The sequence below is a fragment of the Pristiophorus japonicus genome, chromosome 17 (assembly GCF_044704955.1).
Source record: "Pristiophorus japonicus isolate sPriJap1 chromosome 17, sPriJap1.hap1, whole genome shotgun sequence".
Lineage (NCBI taxonomy): Eukaryota > Metazoa > Chordata > Chondrichthyes > Pristiophoridae > Pristiophorus > Pristiophorus japonicus.
Genome location: NC_091993.1, coordinates 77,638,646 through 77,650,692, shown reverse-complemented (window position 1 = coordinate 77,650,692; position 12,047 = coordinate 77,638,646).

Sequence of the window (12,047 nt, the reverse complement as noted above, 5' to 3'; positions counted from 1 at the left end):
GCTGGGATTTTGGGGCAGTGGCTGTAAACTGCTGCATTACATCAGCAGCACCATTGGGACCCGCAACGTCGGAATCAAAACCAGGAAAGTGGAACTAGAACTCATGCAAGGGGTTGAAACGCTGATGTCCGCTAATGTGGGCTCATAAATATGAAGTTCGAAGGTCTCCCCTGAAGACATTTCAGTCATTGCCTGCAGCCAACCTTGGTCTGCTTCATCCGCATCTAGTTCTTCTGGTTCTTGTTCTGGATCTTCAGGATCTTCAAGATTGGCATCATCATCTTCTGCAAAATATATCAGAACAGTCAAATGCTTAGCAGCAGAGGAGGGGGCAGGATGGGTGGCATGAGTACTCTCACACATAGCAGGCCAGGCAGCAGGTTGATTTGAAGGGCCATGTTGCATTTTCAGGATTTACCCTCTCCCTCGCGTGTGGGCCCAGCTTGTGCTGTACTGATTGCTTTTCTCCATGTACGACTCATCATAGCAGCTACCCCCTGTTCCAAGGGTGTCAGTGGATGCAGATTTGGCGGGCCTCTTCCTGTTCGAGTTGTTTCCCTTTTATTGTGGGCCAATTTCTTCTGCAAAGATTAAAATATAATGTTTTACAGAGTGCGTCTTACTGCAGGGTGGGACATATACAGATAGTCACATTTACAATTACGATTCCATTGAAAAATGAAAATATTACTTACACTAACTACTTGACCAAGGTCGTGCCATTTCTTTTTACACTGGCTTCCAGATCTCCTGGTATGCACCACTGCGCAGTAATCTTCTGCAACTTGGTTCCAACGTTTCTTCATTTCTTTGGGTGGCACTTTTATGCGACCTCTGTTGCTGGTATTCAGCTCCTGCCATCTCTGCTCAATGACGTTAACTAATGTCTCCACTTCCTCGTGCAAGAAATTCTTTGTTCTTGGTGGATGTTGTTCCATTGCTGTATTCAATTGACACTCTGATTTTTCAAAACATACAGTCCTTATTTTGCATGCATCTATGCAGCACTTGTTCTGGAAGTTTAGCAGTGAAAAGCAGCACTCACTGATTTCAGCAGGTGATTTCTTCAACAGTGCAGCTAAAAGCACTCCTTCAGGCACAAAAAATCACCAAATTCACTCACAAGCCTTTCCACAGCCCCACAAAACAAAACAGCATGTTTCCTGATTTACCTTTAAAAATGGGCGAGTACCAATGTTTGTATCACACTGCGCATGCGCGCATGCGCGCATGCTCCAGTGCATGCACAGGGCTGCCGGCACGACATCGGCTTCTGTGAGCTAGCCCCGCCCCCCTGCCGGCAGATAATCGGTGCCACGCTTTGGCCCCGCCCCCCGCAGATGCTTCCACGCCGTGCCAACCTGGAATGGGCCCGATTCGGAGCAGAGAATCCCGCCGCAAGTATTAGGTGCACTTTTTATCCCACCAAACAGGCATGCCTTTCGGAGGTGTGCCTTTCTGAAGGCGGCCCGAAACTTGTCCCCTATGTTTCTATGTTTTGCCCTGTTTTGCCAATTTGGGGAGAATTGCACTGGAAATAACAGCACAACCTATGGAAACTCCAGGCTCACATCTCTAGTTTACAAGCTTAGAGGTTGAGTTTCCTCGGTGGAGCATACGCAGAAATTGATCCTAACCGAGGAGATTTTCATGTTCGAGCAAACGCAAAGTTTATGAGGCCCCTGCACATCACAGAAAATTCCTCCCTGGCAACTTTTACATACATTACTGTTACTACCACGTCTACATCTGGATCACCTTGTTAAGTCTTTGTTGTAAGCTTTGACGAAACCTGTTACGTGGAGAGAGTTGCACAAGACTACACAAAACATGCCTCTATGTTCAACAACATTGGTACAACATGCAGTGCCATACTGGTGAATGACTGGAAGGATGAAAGGCGAAAACAACAAAACAGCATGTTGAGGGAGGAGAGGGGGCATGAGAAGCACACCAGAGGACTCACTGGTACCCCAGTCACTAAATGTCCTGCTGTAGCTAGAGCTGCCTGCACCTCACAAAAAATTTCTGACTAGGAGGCTAAACCATAGAAGGGAGATTATCAGAGGTATGTGATTTAATTGGACATAACCCGAAGACACATTAGGGGTGTAACACTGCCGTGGATGGTTTTGGGCTGGCCTTGCCAGGTTCTAGGGATCCCTATGGTGAACTAGTAACCCAGAGGGCTCTGCCTCTGTGCTAGGTCTATCACTGTGGGAACCGCATGCTTTTAGAGGTGTCTTCTAACACTAATACAGAGGCATAGGATGGCGTAAAACTGACACCAACATAACAGTCTGCCACCTGTTATTGTGTACTCCATATAAGCCCCTGGTAGAGGCCAAGTCCTCACAGAAGTTATCAATTTTAGCAAGCATAGGTAATTTCATTGCTATGAGGCCCCTAAACCCTCCCTCGCAGCTGTCTAGATCTCACCTGCAAGAATCATGGAGCAAAGGCCTCAAGAGCATCAATGGAAGCATTCGTAAGAGATGTTCTGATTTTACCTTCTCTGTGCACATCTGGAGCATGGGCAACGAAACCTCCTACTGATTAACACCTACCGCCCTCCCTCAGCTGATGAATAAGTACTTCTCCATGTTAAACACATGGAAGAAGCACTGAGGGTAGCAAAGGCACAGAATGTACTCTGGGTGGAGGACTTCAATGTCCATCACCAAGAGTGGCTCAGTAGCACCACTACTGACCGAGCTGGCCGAGTTCTGAAGGACGTAGCTGCCAGACTGGGCCTGTGGTAGGTGGTGAGAGAAGCAAGGGAAAAATCTGCTTTACATCGTTCTCACCAATCTACCTGTCGCAGATGCATCTGTCTATGACAGCATTGGTAGCAGTGACCATCGCACAGTCCTTGTGGAGATGAAGTCCCATTTTCACACTGAGGCCACCCTCCATCGTGTTGTGTGGCACTACCACTGTGCTAAATGGGATAGATTCCGAACAGATCTAGCAGCTCAAAAGTGGGCATTCATGAAGCGTTGTGCACCATCAGCAGCAGCAGAATTGTATTCCACCACAATCTGTAGCCTCATGGCCCAGCATATTCCTCACTCTAGCCTTACCATCAAACCAGGGCATCAACCCTGGTTCAATGCGGAGTGCAGAACAGCATGCCAGGAGCAGCACCAGGCGTACTTAAGAATGAGGAGTCAACCTGGGGAAGCTCCACCACAGGACTACATGCAAGCTAAACAGGGAAAGAAGCATGTTATAGAGAGAGCTAAGCAATCCCACAATCAACGGATCATATCAAAGTTCTGCAGAACATCCAGCTGTGAATGGTGGGAGACAATTAAACAACTAACGAGCGGATGAAACTCCATGAATATTCCCATCCTCGTTGATGACGGAGCCCAGCACACGAGTGCCGAAGACAAGACTGAAGCATTTGAAACCATCATCAGCCAGAAGTGCTGAGTGAATGATCCATTTCGGCCTCCTCCTGAGGTCCCCACCATCACAGAAGCCAATTCGATTCACTCCACATGATATCAAGAAATGGCTGAGCGCACTGGATACAGCAAAGACTATGGGACCTGACAACATCTCGGCTGTTGTACTGAAGACTTGTTCTCCAGAACTAGCCGCTCCTTTGCAAAGCTGTTCCAGTACAGCTACAACACTAGCATCTACCTGACAATGTGGAAAACTGCCCAGGTATGTCCTGTCCACAAAAAACAGGACAAATCCAATGGCTCATGAGCAAGACCTGGACGACATTCAGACTTGGGCTGATAAGCGGTAAGTAAATATGTGCCACACATGTGCCAGGCAATGACCATCTCCAACAAGAGAGCACCTAACAACCACCCCTTGACATTCAATGGCATTACCATTGCCGAATCCCCCACCATCAACTTAACTGGTGCAGCCACATAAATACTGTGGCAACAGCAGTAGGTCAGAGGCTGAGTATTCTGCGATGAGTGTCTCACCTCCTGTCTCCCAAAGCGTTTTCACCGTCTACAAGGCACAAGTCAGGTGTGTGATGGAATACTCTCCACTGGCCTGGATGAGTGCAGCTCTAACAACACTCAAGAAGCTCAACACTATGCAGGACAAAGCACCTCGCTTGATTGGCACCCCATGTACAACCTTAAATATTCACTCCTTCAAACACCAGTGAACAGTGGCTATAGTGTGCACCATCTACAAGATGCACTACAGCAACTCGCCAAGGCTTCTTCGTCAGCACCTCCCAAACCTGCGACCTCAACCACCTACAAGAACAAGGGTATCAGATGCAAGGGAACACCACCACCTCCAAGTTCCCCTCCAAGTCACACACCATCCTGACTTAGAAACATATCGCCATCCCTTCATCGTCACTGGGTCAAAATCCTGGAACTCCCTCCCTAACAACACTGTGGGAGTACCTTCACCACAAGTACTGCAGCAGTTCAAGATGGCGGCTCACCACCACCTTCTTAAGAGCAATTAGGGATGGGCAATAAATGGCGGCCTTGCCAGCAACGCCCACATCCCAGGAACGAATAAATAAATAAGTCTCCACCAAGCAATCACTGGTAGACTGGTGGCTAGATAACTACTCAATCAGGGCACCAACTTCCTTACTGATAGCTGAGCAAATGGTCTACCCTTTTTATACAGAAAAAATACTTGTATCACAGGGGGTCCATGGAAATTTATAACACAGGAGTGGGGGGGGGGCCCTCAGAAACAAAAAGATTGAGAACCCCTGCTCTAGAGTAGTAACTTGCAAAGATTCACAACCCTCTGAGTGAAGAAATTTCTCCTCAGCTCAGGGAAACAGCCTCTCAGCATCTACCCTGTCAAGTTCTCCATGAATGTTATACATTTCAATGAGATCACTTCTCATTCTTCTAAACTCCAGAAAATACTTAATACCATTCTACTTAATCTCTCCTGATAGGACAACCCTCTCATCCCAGGAATCAATCTAAGTGAACCTTTGTTGCACACCCTCTAAGGCAAGAATATTCTTCCTTCGGTATGGAGACCAAAACTGTACACCATACTTCAGGTGTGGTTTCACCAAAACCCTATATAATTGCAACAAGACTTGTTTATCCCAACCCCCTTGCAATAAAGGCTAACATACCATTTGCCTTCCGAATTGCTTCCTGTACCAGCATGTTAACCATGTGCTTCGTGTGGAAGGACCCCAAAATCCCTCTGAATACCAACATTTACTAGTCTCTCACTTTTAAAGAAATGTTCTGCTTTTCTGTTCTTTCAACCAAAGTGGACAATTTCACACTTCTCCACATTATACTCCATCTCTCACCTTCTTGCCCAATCACTTAATTAATCTAAATCCCTTTGCAGCCTCTTTGTGTCCTCCTCATAGCTTACTTTCCCACCTAGCTTTATATCGTCTGCAAACTTGGATATATTACACTGGTTACCGTCATCTACATCATTTATATAGATTGTAAATAGCTGAGGCCCAAGCGATGATAATTGCAGCATTCCACTAGTTACACCCTGCCATCCTGAAAGTTACCCCTTTATTCTTATTCTGTGTTCTGTCCGTTAACCAAACCTCAATCCATGCTAATATATTACCCCCAATCCCAGGAGCCCTAATCTTGTATAGCAACCACTTATGTGACACATTATTGAATGCCTTCTCAAAATCCAAATATTCTACATCCACTGGTTCCCCCTTATGGACTCTGCTAGTTACATCCTTGTAATGCATTATCACATGGTTTGTCACATGGCTTACTTAGTGTGTGCATGCTCAGTTCGCTCTGGCGTAGTAAACAAATATATGGTCTAGTAGCTCATGGGGGCTGAAATTGCCCCTCTCGGTAAAGTCTGTGAGCACCTCAAATCGGCAGCCATGCTGCAGAGTGAAATGGATGCCGAGTTATCATTAAATGGCCACCGGGATCGATATTGCCCTGACGCGGTTTAGCGGCGATGTGCAGCACCACACCTATTTCCCCCCACCTCCGCGGTGGTGATGGCCAGCACTCCTACGTGCGTCATCATTGCACGCACTGCCGAGGTCCCGGGCTGGAAGCCCCATTGCCCTTCAAAAGTCATCCGGCCGCTCTGCGGTGCCAAGATTAGGTTTTTCTGGGTGGTGCACAGTTGCTGATGCACACTGCCGGAATGCCTTAAAGGGTTGGTGAATTGATTGGATTTAATGTCGCCGACTTTTTTTTCGTTCTTTGACTAGCAGTGCAAAGCGACAGTGCGCATTTTGCGAGTGCTGGAGGCGTCTTTCTGCTGCAGAACAGGGAGGCACTTTGAGGAGGCTGAGCTTGGAGAGGCCTTTCAGATGAGGGCAGTGCTCACAGGCCAACGCCTACTGCACATTGTGCGTGCCGCCGAGGCACAGAGGAGAAGGCGGTGCCGGGGGCAACAGCTGCAGAGGCAGCGGGCAAGGGCTGCAGGTATCATTGCGGCCCAGCGTGGGGAAGGTCAGGGAGATGGCCACAGAGGACAAGCAAGAGAGGTGCCACAGGTAGGCCCTCAACAAGGGCCTTCCCCAAGGAGGAGAGTGAGATACGCGGACCCCCGCCCACCCCTACCCTCCTCCCTACCCCACCAGATAATGGGCGAGCAGGCCAGGAGGCAGCCTGCAGAGTGAGAGGAGGCAGCAGAGCAGCAGGGAGCAGCCAATGATCCAGCTCACAGAGCAAGACGGCCACACAGACCTAGGGGTGCCAGGCCATATCGAGAAAGGGTCTTCCACCAGCAATTCTCATATACTGATATGAGTGATGATCATTGCCTAGGCAGACTGAGATTCCAGAAGAATGTCGTCACTGAGATCTGAAATCTCCTGCAGGCAGAATTGGAGTCACAGACACAGGTGAGGATAGCCCTGAGCGTGCCATCGAAGGTCACTATAGCCCTCATCCTTTGTGCCACAGGCTTGTTCCAAGCTGCCACTGCGGGCATCTGCAACATTTTTCAGTTTGCATACGGAATACTTGCCTTTATTAGTCGAGGCATAGAATATAAGAGCAGGGAGGTTATGCTTGAACTGTATAAAACACTAGTTCATCAGCTTCATTCATAGGCGGTCACTCGAACGAGGATGACTTGCTTCCACGAGTTCACAGGTGTTTCGATGAAGGGCCTGATGTTAACATACGAACATAAGAATTAGGAACAGGAGTAGGCCATCTAGCCCCTCGAGCCTGCTCTGCCATTCAACAAGATCATGGCTGATCTGGCCGTGGACTCAGCTCCGCTTACCCGCCCGCTCCCCGTAACCCTTAATTCCCTTATTGGTTAAAAATCTATCGATCTGTGAGTTGAAAACATTCAATGAGCTAGCCTCAACTGCTTCCATGGGCAGAGAATTCCACAGATTCACAACCCTCTGGGAGAAGACATTCCTTCTCAACTCGGTTTTAAATTGGCTCCCCCATATTTTGAGGCTGTGCCCCCTAGTTCTAGTCTCCCCGACCAGTGGAAACAACCTCTCTGCCTCGATCTTGTCTATTCCTTTCATTATTTTAAATGTTTCTATAAGATCACCCCTCATCCTTCTGAACTCCAACGAGTAAAGACCCAGTCTGCTCAATCTATCATCATAAGGTAACCCTCTCATCTCCGGAATCAGCCTAGTGAATCGTCTCTGTACCCCCTCCAAAACTAGTATATCCTGCGTTAAGTAAGGTGACCAAAACTGCACGCAGTACTCCAGGTGCGGCCTCACTAATACCCTATACAGTTGCAGCAGGACCTCCCTGCTTTTGTACTCCATCCCTCTCGCAATGAAGGCCAACATTCCATTCGCCTTCCTGATTACCTGCTGCACCTGCAAACTAACTTTTTGGGATTCATGCACAAGGACCCCCAGGTCCCTCTGCACCGCAGCATGTTGTAATTTCTCCCCGTTCAAATAATATTCCCTTTTACTGTTTTTTTTCCCCAAGGTGGATGACCTCACATTTTCCGACATTGTATTCCATCTGCCAAACCTTAGCCCATTCGCTTAACCGATCTAAATCTCTTTGCAGCCTCTCAGTGTCCTCTACACAATCCGCTTTCCCACTAATTTTTGTTTCATCTGCAAATTTTGTTACACTACACTCTGTCCCCTATTCCAGGTCATCTATGTATATTGTAAACAGTTGTGGTCCCAGCACCGATTCCTGTGGCACACCACTAACCACCGATTTCCAACCCGAAAAGGACCCATTTATCCCGACTCTCTGCTTTCTGTTAGCTAGCCAATTCTTGATCCATGCTAATATATTTCCTCTGACTCCGTGTACCTTTATCTTCTGCTGTAACCCCTTTTATGTAGCACCTTATCGAATGCCTTTTGGAAATCTAAATACACCACATCCATTGGTACACCTCTATCCACCATGCTCATTATATCCTCAAAGAATTCCAGTAAATTAGTTAAACATGATTTCCCCTTTATGAATCCATGTTGCGTCTGCTTGATTGCACTATTCCTGTCTAGATGTCCCGCTATTTCTTCCTTAATGATAGCTTCAAGCAGTTTCCCCACTACAGATGTTAAACTAACCGGCCTATAGTTACCTGCCTTTTGTCTGCCCCCTTTTATAAACAGAGGCGTTACATTAGCTGCTTTCCAATCCGCTGGTACCTCCCGAGAGTCCAGATAATTTTGGTAGATTATAACGAATGCATCTGCTATAACTTCCGCCATCTCTTTTAATACCCTGGGATGCATTTCATCCAGACCAGGGGACTTGTCTACCTTGAGTCCCATTAGCCTATCTAGCACTACCCCGCTAGTGATAGTGATTATCTCAAGGTCCTCCCTTCCCACATTCCCGTGACCAACAATTTTTGGCATGGTTTTTGTGTCTTCCACTGTGAAGACCGAAGCAAAATAATTGTTTAAGATCTCAGCTATTTCCACATTTCCCATTATTAAATCCCCCTTCTCAGCTTCTAAGGGACCAACATTTACTTTATTCACTCTTTTCCGTTTTATATATCGGTAAAAGCTTTTACTATCTGTTTTTATGTTTTGCGCAAGTTTACTTTCGTAATCTATCTTTCCTTTCTTTATTGCTTTCTTCGTCATTCTTTGCTGTCGTTTAAAATTTTCCCAATCTTCTAGTTTCCCACTAACCTTGGCCCCTTATACGCATTGGTTTTTAATTTGATACTCTCCCTTATTTCCTTGGTTATCCACGGCTGGTTATCCCTTCTCTTACCGCCCTTCTTTTTCACTTAAATATATTTTTGTTGAGCACTTTGAAAGAGCTCCTTAAAAGTCCTCCACTGTTCCTCAATTGTGCCACCGTTTAGTCTGTGTTTCCAGTCTACTTTTGCCAACTCTGCCCTCATCCCACTGTAGTCCCCTTTGTTTAAGCATAGTACGCTCGTTTGAGACACTACTTCCTCACCCTGAATCTGTATTACAAATTCAACCATACTGTGATCACTCATTCCGAGAGGATCTTTTACTAGGAGATCGTTTATTATTCCTGTCTCATTACACAGGACCAGATCTAAGATAGCTTGCTCCCTTGTAGGTTCTGTAACATACTGTTCAAATTAACAATCCCGTATGCATTCTATGAATTCCTCCTCAAGGCTACACCGTGCAATTTGATTTGACCAATCGATATGTAGGTTAAAATCCCCCATGATTACTGCCGTTCCTTTTTCACATGCCTCCATTATTCCCTTGATTATTGCCCGCCCCACCATGAAATTATTATTTGGGGGCCTATAAACTACGCCCACCAGTGACTTTTTCCCCTTACTATCTCTAATCTCCACCCACAATGATTCAACATTTTGTTCATTAGAGCCAATATCGTCTCTCACAACTGCCCTGATATCATCCTTTATTAACAGAGCTACCCCACCTCCTTTCTCTTCTTGTCTATCTTTCCGAATTGTCAGATACCCCTGTATGTTTAATTCCCAGTTTTGGCCACCCTGCAACCATGTTTCTGTAATGGCCACCAAATCATACCCATTTGTAATGATTTGTGCCGTCAACTCATTTACTTTATTTCGAATGCTGCGTGCGTTTAGGTAGAATGTTTTAATACTAGTTTTTAAACCATGATTTTTAGTTTTGACCCCTCCTGCAGCCCCTTTATATTCATACATATTGTCCCTTCCTGTCACCTTGTGGTTTACACTTACCCCAGTGCTACTCTGCTCTGTTGCCTCCTGCCTTTTGCATTCTTTCTTGGGGTCCTGTTCATCTGAGTTCTCCCCCACTCTAACTAGCTCAGAGCCCTCTCATGGGTTTCGAATACTCCTTGCATTGAGGCACCGAGCTTTCATGCTTGCCTTTTTATTACACTTTGACCCTTTAGAATTTTGCTGTCCAGTGGCCCTTTTTGTTTTTTGCCTTGGGTTTCTCTGCCCTCCACTTTTACTCATCTCCTTTCTGTCTTTTGCTTTTGTCTCCATTTTGTTTCCCTCTTACACCCTGCATTGGTTCCCATGTGCCAGTCCTGAACTCCAATTGAGGGGGTTGAAGATGCCGGTGGGTGAATTTTTTAACGTGTGGTGACCGTTGCAGCCCACACAGCGTTACGGGAAGTCACAGATGCTCTGTATAGGAGGAGAGCCAACTACCTCTCCTTTCCCATGACCAGGGAGAAGCAATTGGAGCACCAGACTGCATTCCTGTGCATTGCGGGCTTCTCCAGGGTCCAGGGAGTCATTGACTGCATCCATGTGGGTCTCAGGGCACCCCAACAAGCTACAGAGAAATTCAGAAATCACAAGGGTTTCCTGTCCCTCAATGTACAACTCGTTTGCGACTACAACCACAAGATTATTGTAAGTGGATGCCCAGTCCCTGGCAGCAGCCATGACTCTTTCAACTGCGCCAGAGCGGTGCGCCAGGCCACTTCACTGGTCCCAATGAAGGTTGTGGCTGGCTCCTGAGTGACAAGGTGTATGCGCTGAGCACTTGGCTCGTGGCTCCTCTGCGCAACCCTCTAACTGATGGGCAGCTCGTGTACAGTGACAGTCTGACGGCCACCAGGGTAATAATCGGACACACTATTGGCATTTTGAAACAGAGGTTCCCGTTGCCTGGCCCACTCAGGGGGTGTGCTGCAGTACTTGTCTGAGTGTGTCTCCATATTTGTAGTGGTGTGCTGCACGCTACACAACCTGGCCATCATGAGGTCACAGCTATTGGAGGACGAGGCAGCAGTGGCACCTGTGGAGGAGGAGGAGGAGCAGGAGGCGGGTGGGCAGCCACGCAGGAGGCAGCGTCCCCATCCTAACCCTGCAAGGGAAGCAGAATGCAGTCTCATAGCTGCCCGGTTCACTTAAGCCAGCATCTGGCCATTTCCATGGGCCAACCTGTGAGCCCTCTCACACATCATTCCCGCACACTGAAATGAGAGACCTGATCACAAATTCCAAACACTAAATAAAGATTTATTTGTCCAACTCCTTATTTCCCCTTTTACACAGACCTATCCTTACAGTACACCACAGTGTCTCCCCTGTGGCTGCCTCATGTCTTTGGGAAGGCTGCTGTGTGTCTGTAGAGGAAGCAACAGATATCCCTCATCCAGATCTGGCCTTTGAAGGGCTGGCCGAAGACTGGGCCGCATCCTCCTGTGCGCCTTCAGTCGGAAGTGGCTGGGGGAAAGCCATGGTTGGCAGCAATTGCGGAGTGGCAGCTCTCGGCTCAGGGCTCCTGTGAATGGAGAGGAAACATCAGTATCCTGGTCCGAGGAGCCAGTGCCACTCCCCCGGGCCGGCACCCCACCTCCCCCATTGTTGTAGAGATTAAAATAATTAACCTCGACACAGTCTGTTAGGATTCAAACACAAGCAGTTTATTTTACTTGCAAGGGAGAGTCGAGTCTGCAGTCAACCTCCTACTGAGTGGTCTTCACTCGCTTTCCCCAAACAAAGAACACACATGATTTTTATAGTTACTCAGCCCATCATGGCCAGACATTCAATCCATGTGACATACATTGGTCCGAATGGTCAAAAGCCCTTGTCACTGTAAAGGTTACATATTTCATGATCAAGGCACAGCAAGAGGCCACGGGCTAAAATGTTTTAAAGAAACCCTGTGGGACTGTTGAGAG